This window comes from Mobula birostris, chromosome 5, assembly GCF_030028105.1.
Source record: "Mobula birostris isolate sMobBir1 chromosome 5, sMobBir1.hap1, whole genome shotgun sequence".
In the NCBI taxonomy this organism is placed as follows: Eukaryota; Metazoa; Chordata; class Chondrichthyes; order Myliobatiformes; family Myliobatidae; genus Mobula; species Mobula birostris.
Window position 1 is genome coordinate 103,777,054 of NC_092374.1, and position 13,431 is coordinate 103,790,484.

Below are 13,431 nucleotides of genomic sequence, written 5' to 3' on the forward strand. Positions count from 1 at the left end.
ATGAGCAACACACATAAAAATTGCTGGTGAATGCAGCAGTCCTGGCAGCATCTATAGGAAGAGGTACAGTGGACGTTTCGGGCCGAGACCCTTCGCCTGGCCTGCTGCGTTCACCAGCAATTTTGATGTGTGTTGCTTGAAATTCCAGCATCTGCAGATTTCATCATGACAACCATGATGAAATAGCAGAGCAGACTTGATGGGCCAAATGGCCTAATTCTGCTCTTATATCTTATGGTCTTATAAACACAAAACAACAGCAAACTACTGTAGAACTGAAAATTTGGTAATAAGAGCAGAAATGCTGAAAAACATCAGTAGGTCAGTGTCACGTACCCCGTGACGGGAATAAAGAACCAGCAGGGATGGAAAACACTTTAGTGTCCAATATTGCTATTGATTAATAATACTTATTAGTAACTACGCAATATAGTAGTATAAATGTAGATAAATCAAACAGGTTAGCAATGATTATATATAAGTAAGTGTGGAAATATATGTGAAAAACCAAGCTTCTTCAAGTCTGGGGGTAAAAAGATACAGTCTTACAATGATGAGTAAAGTTCAGTTCAGTTCGTAGTATTGAGTTGAGTAGTGATGGAGAGAGAGCAAGGGAGTGATTTGAGTCTTCAGTTGAGCTGACCCCTTCGATGTTCTCGTTGTCCTCCGAAATCCTTTAAAAGTCACTGACTGTGACCACAACAAAGGGGACCGTTTTTCTGTGGTGGAGCTATCAACCCAGGCAAAGGTTGGACACATGGACAACTCCCCACTGATCAACCCCTTTTCTCACTGTGAGAGCCAACTGATCGATCCGCCTGATTGATCCTCCAAAAACCCAATTTTTCTGTGGACAAAGCAAAGCTCATTCAGTGTCCAAAACATATGTCTGAGGTCTATATCATCTGACCTCCTATTTATCTCGCTGTACTGGGTACCAACTGTCATTCAAATAACTCCTCCTTGCTTTCTCTGTGTAAGAAGTGCACAAGCAGGCGAATGTCCTTGAGAAGTATAAACATGCTGCCGGAAAATCATAACATCGATTGTCCATCAAATCACCATAGCAACTTACAAGCTACTCAATGCCATCTCCAACTCAGCAGAGATCCAAAAGTTAGCCAGTTCTTTCTCGTGCCTTAAAGTGACAGTCCAACAGTTAGTCTTCGTCTCTCTCTCTCTCTCTCTTTCTTTCTCTCTCTCTTTCCAAAACAAGGTATCGGTGTTAAATATCTCTCTCTCTCTCTTTTCAAAAGCACAGTTCATAGGAGTAATTCAGGACCCCGTCACAGTCAGTCAGCATGAATGGTGAGAGAAACAGTATTTTAGGTAGATGATCTATCATTTGAGCTGGAAAATACTAGAAGTAAAATAGAGGAAATGTGGGCGCCAATGTAGCGTAATGCAACCTCAACACAAGTGATCCAAGTTCCATTCCTGTGGCTACCTGTAAGAAGTTTGCACATTCTCCCCATGTTTGAATGGGTTTCCGCCAGGTGCTCCGGTTTCCTCCCATATTCGAAAGATATACAGGTTAGTAGATTAATAGGTCACATGGTTATAATCAGACAGCGTGGTCTCGTTAAGATATAGGAGCAGGATTAGGTCATTTGGCCGATTGAGTCTGCTCCGCCATATCATCATAACTCATCCATTTCCCGCTGAGCCGCAATCTCCTGCCTTCTCCCCGCATCCATTCATACCCTGACCAATCAAGAATCTATCAACCACTGCCTTAAATATACCCAATGACTTGTCCTCCCCAGCTGCCTGTGGCAACAAATTCCACAGATTCCCCACCTTCTGGCTGTTATGTAGAGAAAAAATGCAGAAGACAAGAAAAACTAAGAAGATATGAGATAGCGAGGAAGGCGAAAGAGATGGCTTGATAGGACAGATGAGAGCACAAGGTAAAGGGTATTGGAACATTCAAGATTGTTTAATATCATTTCCAGTACACAAGTGTGTGTGTGAAGGAGAATAAAATAATTGTTACTCCAGATCTGATGCAGCACAAAAATACACAATAAGAATTAAAAAAACACCATAATAAAAGAGCACAACCGATATAAATACATAAGATAGCTTATATCCGTACATGGATTGATATATACATACTCCATGTCGGCCAGGATCCCTCACCTGAGCTGTCCCATCTGACTCATCTCCCTCCCTTCTTGACACCACCATCAAGTGTGAGGTGTAGGAGTCTTGATAGGCTGAAGTGGCCTCAGTGCTGAACTGGCTCCATGGTTGTGGGCTCACTTTATGGGACTCTGCCATTCATGTTGTGTGTTATTTGTTTACTTTTTATCGTTTGCATGAATTTTCTTTTTTTTTGCACATTGGATATTTGAGAGTCTTTGTACATCCATAAAGTGATGCTAGGCACAGGAGTGTCTGTACACAAAGTGACTCTAACAGCCAATGATTAAGTAGTAGTGGGGGGGGGGATGATGGTGAACTGGGTTAGTGGGTGGAAGGGTTGATCAGCTTTACTGCTTGGGGTAAGTAACTGTTTTTGAGTCTGATGTTTTTGGCATGGATGCTACATAGCCTCCTCCCTGATGGGAGTGGGATAAACAGTCCATGAGCAGGGTGGGTGGGATCCTTCATGATGTTGCTGTCCCTTTTCTGGCACCTTCCTGTATATTTGACCTTGATGGTTGGTTGTCTCGTGCCAGTGATGTCTAGGGCAGTTGATTGTCTATCATTTCTGATGATGGGGTAATCTGTGCGGGAGTTTTATGGTGAAAAAGCTGTTGCACTGGGGCAGTTCCACTTTCTCGACCTCAGAAATCTTGGTCCAATGGTATGAAAAATCATCATGACTGAAGACTTTCTCAGCTGCAGTCGTTAGCCATGACACCTTCTGTGCCCTGTCATGCCCTTCGCTCTTCACAGGGTGTTGCAGCACCACCTTCTTGGCCGGTGGATCTTGTAGTTGATCTCATCCGCTCAGTCCACCAAAACTGACTTTGCCTGCTGGGGTAGGCATATACTTATCTCACTGGGGTTGGAGGTTCCCGGCTCCCCTCACCTGGTTTAGCCCACCTGTCCAAGCGGTGTACCAGGGTGTGGCCACTGTCGCATGCAAACAATTATTTGGAGCCACAGGTGAGAGCTGGATGGGGGCAGGTGGGGTCCAAAGGTGGACGAGCTGCCGCAGGGTGGAGCATGACAAGCCCACCACCAGAGGAGCTACCCCTCCCTGGACACCTCATCGGAGAGCCTAACAACAGGAATTCTGCAGATGCTGGAAATTCCAGCAACACACATCAAAGTTGCTGGTGAACGCAGCAGGCCAGGCAGCATCTCTAGGAAGAGGTACAGTCGATGTTTCAGGCCGAGACCCTTCGTCAGGACTCATTGGTCCATTGGAGAGCCTACCTATCCACCACAGTGCAGTTTTCAAACCACCACAATGTTACATGTTACAATGCTCTCTGTAGAAGGTCGTAAGTACAGATATGATAGAATTTTCATGTTTTGCTGAAGATAAACATTGGCATTAACAAATGGAGATCACTGTAAACATTTGGGCCTCAAGGAAAACACTAAAATCCAACAAACTATGATGGGTAAAGATTTAAATCACTGAATAATCATTCATGCACATTAAGCGAAGAATGGCTGAGAAACTGCAGGAGTTATATGCCTAGAACTCCATTCCCCAATCGACTACGCCCAGGAGAGAGGGAAAGCAAAAACAATAAAATTAAAATAAATTATTGATATTCACTTGAAATTGTGTTTACTTTCCAGAAATTGTTTCTTGATGCTTTCAGCACTTTTATTAAATCCTTAGTTTTGATTCAATAGTCACAGATACACTCTTTTCATCTTCATGTCTATTGTACTGCAAATAAATTGGATGTTCTGATCAGCTTACATGCACTCGACAAAATTGGAAAATTACTCAGCCTGAAGATAATTTAATCATGTTACACCAGATTGTGAGTTATAAGTGTAAGTATAAATAAAATAATCCTGACCTGTATAACATTTTTAACAAAAGGCAAAGTGTTATTTTGCATAATAGTTATGTTAATAGGTTAGCAGTAAAATGTATGGATAATTGATCGAGGGACAAGAGTTCAAATCGGGTAGCTGGAATAAACAGCCTGGATTCCATTATTTTTGTTGTTAATATTCACTGTGAAACAATCAGTTTCTTATTAAAGTTCAAATTGCTGTTCCTTCATCATCCATCTACCTTCCTTTGAGATCTTGCATCTTGTGCAGGTGAGATTGTGCAGGTAAGAGGAAGGATGAACAATTTATATTGGTACCATGGTTCAGGGAGCTATTCGAGAATTGGGTAAGAAAACAAATGTTGTAATTGGGGATATTATACTCAGGGTGAATAAATAAAGTGATCTGACAGAAGGATTGAGAGCCCTAAAGGCTGAGTTGGCTGCCCAGTCTCCACCATTATGATATCTCATCTGACCTAATAGAGCAGCAGTAATAGGGGACACTATACTCAGGGAAACAGGTAGACAACTCTGTGGACACAAAAAGGAAACATGAATGGTAGTTTGCCTCCCAGGTGCCAGGATCCACAATGTTTCCGAATGCATCCACAATGTCCTGAAAAGGGAGGGTGAGTAGCCAGAAGTTGTGGTACATATTGGTACCAATGACATAGGTAGAAAAAGGAGGTCCAGAAAAAAAAGAAAACAGGGAGTTAGGAAGGAAGTGGGGGAGTAGGTTGCACTTGAATCCAAGTGGGAACAATATTCTTGTGGACAGGTTTGCGAGAGCTGCTAAGAGTGGTTTAAACTACTATAGCGGGGAGAATGGGAACCAATATGATCGAGCCAATAGTTTTACAAGTAAATGATGGCTGTAACATGAATGTAAGGAAGAATAAGCCAATGACTGGGTACAAATGCAGACAGTTCAAAAAGTTAAATTATACAACAGAAGCAAAATTCAGAAGGGTGAAGAATGTAGGACTGAGGTGCTGTATTTAAATGCACCTCGTATTCGAAATAAGATGGATGAAGTTGTGCCACAATTAGAGATTAGTTGGTATGACATTGTAGACATAACTGAGTCGTGCTGAAAGAAGGTCATTGTTGGAAGCTTAATATTAAATACTTAATACTTTTTATCAAAAGGGCAGTTAGGAAGACATAGTTGATGTTACGGTTCTGTTGGTAAGAAATGGAATTACATCTTTAGAAAGAGATGACAAGGTCAGAGAATATTGAATTTTTGTGGGTGGGGTTAAAAAACTTCAAGGGCGAAATATCACTATGGAAATAAATATATAGGCCTCCAAATAGTAGCCAAGATGTGGGGTTGTGATTGATAAGGAACTAGAATGGGCATGTAATAAGTGTAATGTCACAATTGTAATGGGGGACTTCGATATGCAAGGGGATTGGGAAAATCAGGCAAGGGGATTTGTCGAATGCCTACCAGATGGCTTTTTAGAGCAGATTGTGCTTGATCCTCCTTGATGAAAGGCAATCTTAGATTGGGAGTTGTGTAATAATCCAGATTTTATTAGGAAGCCTAAGGTATTTGTACCCTTAGGAGGCAGTGATCATAATATGACTGAATTCATACTGCAATTTGAAAGGGAGGAGCATAAGTCACATGTATCAGTATCAAAATGGAATAAAAAGAATTACAGAGACATGAGACAGGAGCTTGCCTAGGTGCACTGGAGGAGGATAATGACAGGGATGATGGCAGTGCAGGATAGATATATCCCACAGAAGAAGTTCTCAAATGGCAAGGAGTCGGCAACTGTGGCTGACAAGGGAAGTTAAGTACTGCATGAAAGCCAAGGAAAGGGCATATCGTGCAGCAAAAGTGACTGGGAAGTTTTTAAAATCCAACACAAAAGCCATAAGAAGTGTAAAGATGAAATATGAGGGCAAACTAGCCAATAATATAAAGCAGGATACTAAAAGTTTTTTCAGTTATATAATGAGTAAAAGGGAGGTAAGAGTTGATATTGGCCCACTGGACAATGATACTGGTGAGGTGGTAATGGGGGACAAAGAAATGGCAGATGAGATTAATGGGTACTTTGCATTTGTATTCACCGTGGAAGACACTAGCAGTGTGCCAGACATCCATGAGTGTCCGGTAGCAGGAGTGAGTGCCATTGCCATTACAAAGGAAAAAGTGCTAGGCAAACTGAAAGATCTTAAGGTGGATAAGTCACCTGGACCAAATGGACTAGATACCAGAGTCCTAAGAGAGGTTACTGAAGAGATAACGGATGCATTGGCCATGATCTTTGAAGAATTACTTGATTCTGGCATGGTTCCGGAGGACAGAAAGATTGCAAATGTCACTCCATTCGTTAAGAAGGGAGGAAGACAAAATAAAGGACATTATAAGCCAGTTAACCCAATCTTAGTGGTTGGGAAAGTGTCGGACTCCATTATTTAGGATAAGGTTTTGGGGTACATGGAGACTAATGATAAAATAAGTCAAAGTCAGCATGTTTTCTGCAAAGGGAAATCTTGCCTGACAAACCTGTGAGAATTCTTTGAGAAAATAACCAGCTTGGTGGGCAAAGGAGAGGCAGTGGCTGTCATTTACTTTGATTTTAAGAAGGCATTTGATAAGGTACCACATATGACGCTGCTAAACAAGATAAAATCCTATGGCATTTCAGAAAAGATACTGGCATGGGTAGAGGAATGGCTGACAGGCAGGAGGTAGCAAATGAGAATAAAAGGGGCCTTTTCTGGTTGGCTACCAGTGATTAGTGGTGTTACTCAGGGGTCAGTACTAGGACCGCTACTTTTCACATTGTTTGTCAGTGATTTTGATAATGGAATTGATGGCAAAGTTTGCAGATGACACAAAGATAGGTGGAGGGGTAGGTAGTGCTGAGGAAGTAATGCGATTGCAGCAGGACTTAGACAAATTGGAAGAACTAGACAACCGGGTGACCTGTTGGGGCATCCTTTGAGAGAAAGGTAGTGCAGTCTGATGTGACCAGAATGAACATTAAATTTCGCTGAATGCTATCGCTATTGCTTTGCTTTGGAAGACATGTAGCAAGACAAATATCACTCCTCCTCGTTAACGAAGGACACTTTTGATGACAACATTTCTGGTTGATCTGCAACCCTTCAAGAAAACTCTAACATTTTCATTTATTTTTCCCCAGCTTGAAGCCACATACATCTGACCATGCTGGAATACTGTTTTCTTCAGATAAATCAACACATTCTCCATGGTTTGGCCTTGCACCTTATGTATAATCATAGCAAAGCATGACTGTATCGGGAACTGGCTCCGCTGAAGAGGGACATCTTCCCCTTCTGATAAACTGAGAGTAATGCTTGGGATCCTGACAGTGTCATTTTTGGATGCACCAATGTTTATCTTTGCTACGATGAGATTGTTGTGCTGTTCTTCCACCATCATTTGTGTTCCATTGCAAAGCCTTGGTGGATCCAAGTTCCTCATTGAAATGATGGGAGATCCTCTCTTCAATTCCAGTTTATGTGGTGGCAATCCAGAGAGCTCGACCGAATCAAGGAATTTTGTTGGAAAATGAGTGGCATTAGCTCCCTCACCTACGGCATTGAAGGGACAGTATTCTTTCATGATTCCAGGGAAGCGTGTAATGCATGTGAAGTTTATTTTTCGCATCATTTCATTGAAAGGAAGCAAGACAGAATTCCTCGAGAATAGCTCTGCAGAATTGTCGAATGTTGGGTACTTGAAATCAATACATTCTTCCATAGATTTTGCTAGCAGAATCATATCTTAGTTAATTTGATTTCATCATTTTCCTTTTTCTCAGTCTTGTTTTCTCCAACATCCAACAGGAACTCAGAAAATCATCCTTCTCCCTCACTCAATCGCATGTTTCTCTTCAACTGAAACTTGATGAAGCTTCTCCATAAGTAGGATTTTTTTATGCATGAATTCTCCACATCAGCATCATTTCCTCATTTCACAACTGCTAGAAGCTGACGGAAACCGCCACAGCAAATGGTTAAAGTACCCCCCGAAGGCCTCATTCTTGCTGCATACATCACGAAGAGTCTGGACCATGGCTTTGAAGCTCTCCCTCCTAATCATGGGGTACTCATCCGAGACAGTAAGCCTCGCATTTCAGAGTAAATTTGCAGAATTTGTGTTTTTATCGATGTTACAAAGGGCATCTTCATTGCCTTTGAGTGGTATCTTGAATCTTGAATGGACAGCGCATTCTTAAAATGTTTTACCCAAGTTCTCAAGTTTCTCTTAGAAATACAGAAGAGCTTGTCCATGATGCCTCTCATCGATCATGATATTAGGATCATTGATAGTTCTTCTCTCCATTTGTAAGACATCTTCAGCTATTTCATTCTTGAACCAGTTCCAAAATTGCTGTGGATTGTTGATTTCAGTGTTTGTTAGCAAGACGACAAACAAATCTCTCATTGTTCTGGGCATTCCTGTTCTCTCTGCTTCTTCCATAGTTTGCTGCCAATGATCATCAGCTTGCAACAATCATCTCTCTCTGCAGACATCTTTGAATGATGGAAGGATATCTCTATTATGTGTTTTCAATGATTCGAAAGATACTGGCCCTTTTATGTGATGAAGAAGTCTCAAATAGTAGAGGTCACCACTTCATGGAAAAACGGCATACACTCAACCCAGAACATTTGCTTCAAAAATCCTGGAGTACTCCTCCACTCTTTCCCCCATTCTCCTTCTTTCCCATCTCTTATTAGTCCAAGTGTAGAATCTGGGAATATCTGCATAATACAGGGTTCTAGAAAATGGATCGCATGTGCAAAGATCCATGAATTCCGTTGCAGTGGTTCTTGCCATATCATTATTCAGTTGCTTAGCAGCATTATCTCGAAAGAATACTTGATGCTCTTGGGGAAGGTGCACTTGAAGGCGAACAACGGCTGGTTCCCTCTCGTGAATTGGAAATCTGAGTATCAATCCGACAGCTTCAGAGGGCCCGATATAGCTGCCTGTCAAATACTGTGTGATTCCGTCTTCTCTATTCACTCCAAAAATTGCCCAATCACTCCCCTTCATGGTATGCTTGATCACGTATTTGATGGACTTATTTGATGAGCATATTTCTACATTTAGATGACAATTGAACAGCTTCAATAGTTGGGCATTATAGGGGACCACCCATTCAGAAGTTATAGTTCGAGTTTGTCATCCTACTGATCACCTTTGAATCCTCCCATTTCCACAGACTGTCTCCTATACGCAGGATATGAATCATCCCCACACCTTGTATGCTCAATGAATGGCTTTGGGTACCTCTTACTGCATGTACCATTTTGCCAACACGGTGATTTAGTGGTGCAATATGGACTATGTATCATGTGCTTCAAGACCAGTTCATGCTGCTCGGGATCTTCATTTGGGTCTGGTATTTCTGCTTGCACAGATCCATCATAATCTTGTGGTCTTGGCTTGGATGCTTCATCGAGCCGCAGCAGACAGTGCAAGTGAGGCAGACCCCGCTTTTGGTGTTCCACATTTACAACGTGAGCGATACACCTACCAAAGGGACCATCCGTTCCAGTGAGGTACTTAATAAACAACTTTCTCTTCAAGTCAAACACTCTGTCGATTAAATCCGGCCAATCGTTTGGTCGCTGATGCAAAAAAAGATGCTGTCGGATTTTGGGCCAGTTTGGATTGTGTGTCATTGTAATGAAAAATGAAGCATTACCATACTTCCATATATACATCGTGGTGTCTTGACATAGTTCCATCATGTATTTCGGTCCACCGACAAATGTTGAGGAGAGGATGATGCACCTTCCACTGTTTCTGAAATCATCATCATTCAGTGCATCAGTCAGGCCTCTGTATGTTGTTGATCTCAAGGTTGCTTGATTCATTCAGATGTAGCTCAACCTCTCACCTTCAATCTTAGCAGCCATATTGACCAAGTATCGTTGGAATAGACGTCCTCCTCTGAGAAGGTTATTAAACTCATTCTCATGGTTTATTATTTAATACGCATAATAACGCATTGCCGTCAGTTTCTTGTTGTTCGTCATTCGGAGTTGATGATGCCAGCCATCGTCTCCATGTGGAAAGAAAAGTACGTATTGAAGGCTGTCATATGAATGATGGGACTCTGAAATTATTTGCAAATCACCTCTTGTTCTTTCAACACAATGTGCCATGATCTTGCTTCAGGTTTAGTGCTGTTCGGTATAATGACAGCGACTTGGTTGGCAATTTGTGCATTAAACCTTCTCTCATGTTCAAATGCTGGTCTCTGGTCAGGATCAATGACAATGGATGCATCGGGCATGCCTTGAATTTGTTCATTTGCAAGTCGAAGGGACACAATATATGGGTTCTGTTGTTGTAGTAGGCTGTCCAATAATTCAACAATCTCACATTGAATTCCATCATTCTGTAGTATTCCCATTCTCAGTTCTACGCTGTCTTGAGGATCCATGAAGTAAATTTGAAGGAATCAGGCTTGCTGGTTGGGGTCTGGCATTAAATATCTGATGTAATGATGGATTTGGCTTTGAATAATCACAGAAGGATTCCATCCATTCCTCGTTGGAAGGACTTCTTTGGCACCAAAGGATGTCATTTGGAAGAGGCAATTGTCTGATGTTCTTCCTGAACTCATTTGCAATATGTTCATCATTGTTGTATAAATTGAGGTAGAGGTTGCAAATTGCCTATCCTGATCTTTCCCTTCATACAGTAGAAATCTGCGGTTTCTCCAGTGAATAGGAAGGCACGATAGTGAGGGCATACTCTGGTCATTGTACCAACATCTGTAGAAATGTTACCGTGTGCGAGTCGTGCATTTTGCCTTGCTCTTTCTCTGTTGAGGTATTGTCATTGAAAGCAAGTATTGTCGTCTTCAGCAACTCTCGCAATAATTACTCTTTGCCGCATATTCTCGAGTCAACCTTTCCTTTTCTCCTCTGCCTCTTCCTCTTTCCTCCTTCTGTGCCTGTTTGTGTCATTCTGGAGATGCGCAGCCTTTTCATCTCCCGTCTCTTCACCTCTTCTGCCATTTGTTCTTTGTCTCCGATCCTGGAGATGTGAAAATCTCAGCTCCTTTGTCTCTTCCTCTCTCCTCCTTCTATGCCAGTTGTTGTCATTCTGGAGACACACAGCCCTTTCATCCTTTGTCTCTTCATCTTTTCTACCATTTGTTCTTTCTCTCTGATCCTGGAGTTGTGCAGCCCTGGCCTGATGCGATTCTTGTTCTCTCCTCCTTCTGTGCCTATTGTTGTCTTTTGGAGACATGCATGCCTCTCCTCCTTTGTCTCTTACTCTCTCATCTTTTTTTCCTGACTCTTTGATCCTGGAGTCGTGCTGCCCTGGCCTCATCCGATTCTTGTTTACTCCCTCTCCTTGCCGCTTCCCGACGATGTTTGGTGTAATCTCTTGACCATAATGTCCCCCTTCTCTTTCCATGCAGCATAATTAGGCTGACCATATTTTTTTACCTTAATGCTGGATAGAAGATACGAAGCAGTAGCACCAAAGCCTCCTGGATGCTGATTTCTCTTGATGATGTAGTTGGCGCTCTCCTAAATGGATGTGATATAGTCACTGCTGTCCTTTGACTGCAACAAAGGGTTTGATGGGTGTTTCGAAGTGCTTCATTACAATAAAATATAATTATCTCTTACTGATGGGTGGCAGTTTGATCTGTCCCAATCATGCACATGCTGATGGTGATTAGCAGAATGTGACCTCTTGAAATACAGCTGCCCTGCCCTTTTGCTGCGGTTGGTGTCGCTGCTGAGGCTGGCCATGCGCATGCGTCATGGTGTCGCGCCGCGGTTTCCATGAAAGCTGGAATCGGGTGTGGAAAGCGGGGCCTGTTGACGGGTGAGCAATTTTATATGAATATAACCCTGACCTTTGCATGCATTCTGTAAGTTAGTGCATCTTAAGTCCATTTAGTCAAAAAAAGTGCCGCTTTAATGCACCATTTGGGCTAATTAGAGGGCACAAACAGACAAAGAGATAAACAGAATGAGAATTTTAGTAATGTATTGATAGATAGATAGATGGGCAAAAAAGTGGCAGATGGAAAACAGTGTTGGAAAATGTACAATAATGCATTTTGGTAAAAGGAACAATAGTGCAGACTATTATCTAAATGGGGAAAAAGTTCAAACATCAGAGGTGCAGAGGGACTTCGGAATCCTTGTGCAAAACTCCCAGAAGGTTAATTTAGAGGTTGAGTCTGTGGCAAAGAATGCAAATGCAATGTTGGCATTTATTTCAAGGGGAATAGAATATAAAAACAAGGAGATAATGCTGAGGCTTTATAAGGCAGTAGACAGGCTACACTTGCAGTATTGCCAACAGTTTTGGGCACCATATCTCAGAAGAGATGTGTTGTCATTGGCGAGAGTCCAGAGGAGGTTCATGAGGATGATTTCAGGAATGAAGGGTTTAACATATGAGGAGCGTTTGGCAGCTTTGGGCCTGTACTCACTGGTGTTTAGAAGAATGCATGAGGTTCTCATTGATAGCTGTCAAATGTTGAAATGACTAGATAAGGTGGATGTGGATAGGATGTTTCCTGTGGCGAGGATGTTCAGAACTAGAGGGCACAGCCTCAAAATTGCGGGGTGACCCTTTAGAATAGAGGTAAGGAGGATTTTCTTTTAGCCATAGCGTAATGAATCTGCGGAATACTTTGCCACAGACAGCTGTGGAGGCCAAGACCGTGGGTATATTTAAAGCGAAAATTGATAGTTCACGGCATTAATGGTTATGGCAAGAAGGCAAGTGTAAAGGGTTGAGTGAGATCCTGGTCAGCCATGATGGAATGCTGGAGCAGACTCGATGGGCTGAATGGCCTATTTGTCTTATGGACCTAATGATCCTATATCTCATTGTCTTATGGACCAGCAGAGGAATTTGAAGTTGGAATTGAAAGATCCCATTGCCATGGTCCATATAGGTATAAATGACATACTGTATGTGGAATAAGGGAAGAGGTTCAATTGAGGTATTATACTTTGTAACTCCAGAAATAAATCAAAAGAAAAATGCGGTAGCCTGTCTACTTCATTTTATTATAGTGAGGCATTCACTTATGACTTGATGGCATAATGATGTTATGATAGACATCCACAGCATGGTAAATTTTTAATTGTCTCATTTCAGCATAAAGGTTTAATTGCTATGAGGATTTCTTATTAGACCATAAGACCATAAGACATAGGAGCAGAATTAGGCCAGTTGGCCCATTGAGCCTGGTCCACTATTCAATCATGGGTGAACCTTTTCTCCCCTGCTCAACCCCATTCCCGGGCCTTCTCCCCATATCCTTTGATGCCGTGTCCAATCAAGAACCTATCAACCTCTGCCTTAAACACACCGAATGACCTGGCCTCCAAGGCTACTTGTGGTAATAAATTCCACAAATTCACCACCTTCTGACTAAAGAAATTTCTCCACATCTCTGTT

At 42.0% G+C, this 13,431-nt stretch overlaps 1 protein-coding gene across 1 annotated transcript in view; it reads left to right on the forward strand.

The window, feature by feature from the left end:
* The window catches only part of LOC140198395 (contactin-associated protein-like 5), a 1,369,276-nt gene that overhangs the window by 430,672 nt on the left and 925,173 nt on the right, over window positions 1-13,431 (forward strand). The gene's annotated exons all lie outside the window — the stretch shown is intronic.